The 6,473-nt window shown below is 36.1% G+C and overlaps 1 protein-coding gene across 1 annotated transcript in view; it reads left to right on the top strand.

The window, feature by feature from the left end:
• Positions 1–6,473, top strand: part of LOC102681623 (agrin) — an 18,069-nt gene that overhangs the window by 7,481 nt on the left and 4,115 nt on the right. The window lies entirely within an intron of this gene.

Genomic DNA, 6,473 nt, shown 5'->3' with positions numbered 1-6,473 from the left:
TTTTTTTTTTTTTTTTTGACAAAAAGTAAAATTTCTCATATAAAACCATATGTTTAATCGAATTACTTAATTTATAGATAACTTCTGGAAAGATAAATTCGAAGCAAAAAGATTAAATGAACGAGGAGTGCGCATGTTTATCGGTAGGAACATCGACCTTGGTCGATAATTTCTCTGGCACGCAGTGATGCATTTCTTCTTAATCGCTTAATATTCCGTCCCTCTTACCTCGTTTTAGTCTAATTACCTTTAATATGCAATTTCCTTAAGCGCATGTATAACGTTCCCCACACAATCTCGGTTCCCCTTCGCATATCATTCAATGAAAATTCTATTAAAGATCGAGCTCAGGAAAAGCTTGAATTACGCGCCAACATTTCTTCTAGCTACGAACGCCCTAATGCATTCACGAACGCCACGGAATTATCTTTCTTGAACTATTCAGAGAATAATGTAAAAAGAACTGGGCCAAAATTCTTGATTCAGCAGTCGGTAATGTCATGCGCGAAACACACCAGTCCTATTCCCGTTATCCAAATCCACGCGAAAAACGTAGTCTGGATAACTGTGCGTGAGAAGACGGAGAAAACAAAAAATATGTAAAAAAGAGTATGTAAAATTAACTTACGACCAACGACAATGATCTTATGCGTTACCGTTTCTGCATACTTGCTATGTGTATACATAGTGTATACTTATACACGTAAATTTTTTATTCGCGTTAGCGGTTTGTAGTCGAATACCTAATATTTAAAAGATATATGGCCGCGAGCAACGATTCTAATCGAGATACGTTGTACATGCTATGAATTATAAAATAAGTTCAAGTTGATATATCGAAATATCCACTATTTTTGATATTCAGCCGCGTTTGCATAAATTTAGAAAATATTATACTTTATCGATTCTTTTTAATTATCAAACAAAACGAACGAGTATCGAGTAGCAATTTTTGAAAATTGTAATCGAATAACGCTATGATAACTAAATAGGAAGAAAATAAAAGAATGAAAAATCGTAATTCGAAATTTCATTTCATCGCGTATCGATCGAATCGAAAAGAAATTACACACATTTCTATCGCGATGATGAAGTGGAAAAAAGTGCAAGGGCGATATTACGATAATAGGACGATGAAAAAAGTGTACGACGTATGTATGTGAGTAACCGATCGAACGTTTCTCCGATGTAACGGATCGCCACGGTATACAGTGCACACGCGTTCACGTGCGAGATCGAGCCGATCTGGGAGGTAGTTTTTCGCCCCAGTACTCCACTTACTACCACCACTCGCCACTTAAACCGAACGCGACGATTTATGGAACGCGACTCGTTTGTCTTGTTCCTTCGCCAACAGCGACACACATACCAATTTTTTATCGGCTTCTGAGGCCATGCACTCCCTATCTCGCACGTTCTCTTCATTACGATGTGTAGTAATGTTAACTTGGATTCAGTAACGATACAGTGTCGTTTTTTAACACACTGATGTGATCGATCTTAAATGGACCATTCTTAGATTGGCCATTGATTAATGATATATTGTCCGACCACGAGAAGATGGAATCGAAATTTCGTTTATTTTACTGAGCATATTATTATTAACACTAGTATGCTGGCACAATAATAAGATTCTTATAAACTGAGGATAAAGATATTTTGATAGTTAACTCTTTATTTATGGAATGAATTTACGCCAATGCCTTGAAGTTATCGTCACGGCATCGTTCTGTTCCAGTCACACTTGATATGCTCATTTATTTTCTTTGTCAGACGATTCAATTGTAGATGTGACCGTTTCGGCCAATTGCGAAAATACGTGTGAAGTAGGGATATTAAGTAGTGGGGCAATAGTATCCAATAGGTACTGCTTTTCTGCTTGTCATTTTCCTATGAACGAACAGTATACATGTATAAATCATAATACTTTCTACTGTTTAAAGATATTGTAGAATTTAATTAATTTTATATTACAACAGGCTTTACTGAGCATTCGTAACTTTCTTAACTGACTGCTAGATTGGCAGAAACAACTGTGATGTATCGTGGCAGCGAATACAACCTTGGAACCTGTTTCTATTAGTAGTTGCCAGCTAATTTGTAATTACCTAGCTGTTTTACCGTTTGAAATATTTGGTGCGCATGCCCGTAACTTGGATGGTGTGAAACAAAATTTGCGAGTGAAATTTTTCTCGTCATTTTTAATAATAAGTTGATCGTGCGAATGTAATTAGATGGTGAGTTTATTCTTTCTGAATTTGCATTTTAACGCGCTTTACAACTTTATCAAACAATAGCGTTGCTAGGCAGGAAATGGGATCGTTTCATAGCGATATGGAAGTCACGACGATAGATATGTCGTTAACGTCTCTCGTCGGTAGAGATTCTTTCGGTACGGAAACACGTTATAAACAAAGATAAACAGCTTGGAATAATGACTCGTCGATATTTAATATTATCTTTTATGATAGTTACGAGTATCGAGTTTTCGAAGATGAACATAACGAATCCCACGGTGAACAATTACGATGTCGGCGATTTATAACGGAAATACTAGAAATAGCAAAGTTGCTCGTTAATGCAACGCGGCGTGGACGTGTTACTGGACAATGCTATGAGGAAGACGAGATCGTTTTGCGATGATAAAGAGGAGGGGGATTGGCTAGGACGAGAAGATCAACCATGTGGTTACATTGTGGAGAAGAAGAGACTGCACGAGAAACAGAGCTCGGAACCACGGTGCACGAACAAGCTTACTGTGATTTTCACGGTATCGATTACGAATGATTTACGTTGTCGTTTCTTTCGTACTGACGCGATAGTGTCCTGCGCACGCGATCATACGTAAGTGTTTGCGTTAGTCAGATTTCGTGGTCAAGATTATCGTCAAAATTAATGGATTACCATTTAACCTCTACGTTGCTTTATCTTTCGTTTCAACTTTTTCTATTTCTTTTTTCTCTTCGTTGTACTTAAGTTGGTTATTTATATTCGAACTCGTTCGAACTTTTATCATCGCCATTTACCAGTATTCCAAATTAGGTTAAAGGGAATTATCCTATTTTATGTATATAGGCACTTGTACGTGAAAGATCGTCGATTCATTTGTATATAACCAATGAGCACGTGAATCATGAATAAACCAAAGAGCACGTATAAAAATATAAATTCCGGTTCTGGATTATCAGTCGATTATTCATAGACATGCTCGCGTGGATTACTCGAGTCGAACATAAAATTGTCGATCGACTACCGTGAAAATTTCAAAGTACATCCTACGTGATACGTGATCTTTCTTAAATGAAATTTGATGAAAAACTATCTTCGGTATCGATAAATTAGCGATAAGCGACTTAATTATCTTACCTCGAATTAAATATTTTCAAATACTAGGTGACTATTGGTTATATTCTTGTAACCACAACGTTCATCCAATTCATCCAACCTACCGTTTTTCCGCTCGTGTCTCCAGGAATAGCGGCTAGGAAACAAGAACAAAAGCCACAGTCCCGTACATTGTTCATTTTATTTATGAGCCATGGTTTATTCGTATCAAATCGTTCCGGTTCGTTAAACAGATCCTTATTCCACTGTTATCGATCTCAAAGAGAGTTGGAGTCGGTCGTGTATATCTCTCTCTTTCTCAGCTTCTCGTGGACAAAAATCCAAGGAGCACCAGCATCCACCCGTGGTCGGTGTGCATCCTTGCCGTGGTTCACCGACCCGCATATTTCTCCTCCTTCTCCTCCTCTCCCCCACCTCTTGTCACACTCGCTCCTTCCCTTACCTCGTTCACTTCTCGTTGGAGGAAGCGGCGGCGCGCATCCATTGTGCACCATCCTCCGCATGCATGCATGCATGCATGCACGCGTGCACGAGCTTGGCTGCGCGAGCCGTACAACTTCTACGGGGATATAATTTGATCTACATTGTTCGCCAATCGCCCCCTGGCCAGACTGGTCACTCCAGTTATTGCCATAATTGATTCACTTAATCGCGCTCGTGGGAGTGACGGACACCTCCTTCGGCCTCCCGTCTATCAATCTCGCACGTCCATTCGAAACGATTCGATTCTCTCTTTCTTCGTTCCGTCTTCTTTAGTCTTCTTTCAACTCCTCTCGTCTCGTAATCGTACGCGTGAAAATTATCATCCAATTCTTTCTTTCTTTCTTTTTTCTCTCGCGATTAAATTAAAATTACGTTTTAAAATATCTTGAAAGCTTCTAAGACACGTTCTATTTAGAAACAGAAATTCAATTTAGATACACGTATGCGCGTGCATCGTGGCCAAGTATTAACAGATATCGTTCGATAAACGGTGATTGTCGTAATTTCGGAGAATTTTACGCTCGTAAAACGCTCTTATCTCGGACTGTATTCGGTTATTAGCGTGCTTTGACTCCCAACGAAGCAGGAAGAAGCGTAACTCGTTTATTACACGGAAAAAGGGTATAATATTGGCGATGTTCGCGGCGTCTTTGAAAGAGGAGTTGCGGCTGACCAGGAAGACCGTTCTTCTATGATACAATGCGTATCGGCCTATCTCGTTCACTTTGTAAATTTGATTTTTTTTGGATTCAGGCGAATTACCGTCGCAGCCGAACGGTATATCGAATCGTTCGCTTCGATCGGCCGTGATTCCAGTAAATTGTATCCCGCGGAGAAGTCTGACTCGATTGTTACGCGGACAGAGATGTCCTAGGCATGTGGAAATTTTTTTTTCGGGAAAACTTATCTCTTTCCTCTAAGAGAGATATGAATATGAGATAGGATAGAAAAATGAACCATCAAGTAAAGGTTTTGACAAATAATTGTACATTATTGTTCATACACGATACGTAGTATCAATAAAATGTTACTTAAACATTTATATGGTAATTAAAATTTTTATTAGTTTTTTAAGTTATTAGCGATGTTTTATGTTCGAAATAACTTTTTTCAGAATTATTTGTTTAAATTATTTATCAGGTATTTGCTTGCTAATAATTGAATGTGTTTTTCGTTGATTCTGATTAGATATCATTGCATTGAACGTGATGACCAGTTTTCTTATTGTTTCTTGTGATAATTTCTTCTAAATATTAAACTTCCACAAATATCAAACAACGAGATCGATCTATTGAGTTTCGTAAACTTTAATTATATTATTGTATTTGTCATTTATTTGAAAGATAATTTTTAAAAATAAATTTTATTATGCTACCTTTGTATGCATAATATTAATAATTAAAAAATGATGAAATTAATCCTTTTTTTAAAACTTAAACTACATTTTATACAGAATAAAATAGTTTGGATATTTTTGAACACAATTTATACATGCGGTTATAAATAAATTGTTTTAATTGTGATTATTTTATTATATTTAACATTATCTTTTATTATTCTTATACATTAATAAAATCTTTCTATCAATCATATATTTTAGCAGTTTCACAATTTATTTCTCTTAAAAAGTAACAGTGTATTAACCTTTTAATTTATTTAGAAAAAATAAAAAAGAAATTAAAAGTTCATAATATTTATTTTTACGTTCCATATGAAATTCTTCCAACTTTTTCATTTTTCTTTTACATTACTATTTTAAGACTCTCTACATCAAAAAATAAAATGAATATTCGTATTCTTTCTTCAATAAATAAATCTGTAGATAAATTATCGAATTGCATCGATTAAGCATGTATATTATTAGCTAGTTGGTAACAACCAGAACCAACAGTACCGGTGTTGCAGATCGTTTGAGATCGTACTTACCTGCTTTGCATCCCGTTTAACGTACGTGTTAGAGAAAAGCGTGTTAGAGATGCAAATTTTATACCTGCGATTTGTCGATTAGTCACATGAACGAGATTCATTTAAATTATGTACAGTAATCATGATTCGTGAATACATTCGTGAAGATTATTTTACAAAGAAATTCATCAAATTCGAAAATTCTGATAGAGTAAAATCAAAATTGTCGACATTTTTAATACGATTTCAGAACCTTGTTTTTACAACAAGGTGATGGAACGCTGAACATTTTGTAATTCAAAATTTTGCTTTATTTTACACTCTGTTAAACAAAGTTGTATCCAAAGAGAATTAATTAAAACTTTGTGGATCGATTCAAAAAAAAAAAAATTATTTCATATATGAATCCATTATATATATATATATATATATACTTATATATACTTTGCACAAATTCATCTCATTAAAGGTAGAATAAAATAGTGTTCGAACAGTTGCCAAATGTACGTATGCGTATCGCGACGATATCGCGCCTGATATCTTTAACTGTACACCCTGATTCTATAATTTGTTACATATTATGCGAGCCGGTGTAGAACGGCCATAGTAAATCCCGTGTGCTGTTGACCCGACGATCACTGGACCGAAACCAAGCCGGCGGACCCGGCGTGTTGCAGAGATATCCGCGGCAAGGGGTCAACAGGAAGTAATTAAAGTTTCGACAGAATCTCTCTCGAGGT

This window comes from Apis dorsata, unplaced genomic scaffold (genome assembly GCF_000469605.1).
Source record: "Apis dorsata unplaced genomic scaffold, Apis dorsata 1.3 scaffold_92, whole genome shotgun sequence".
Classification (NCBI taxonomy): domain Eukaryota; kingdom Metazoa; phylum Arthropoda; class Insecta; order Hymenoptera; family Apidae; genus Apis; species Apis dorsata.
The sequence above is the reverse complement of the archived record's forward strand: the minus strand, read 5'-3'. Positions and strand labels throughout refer to the sequence as shown.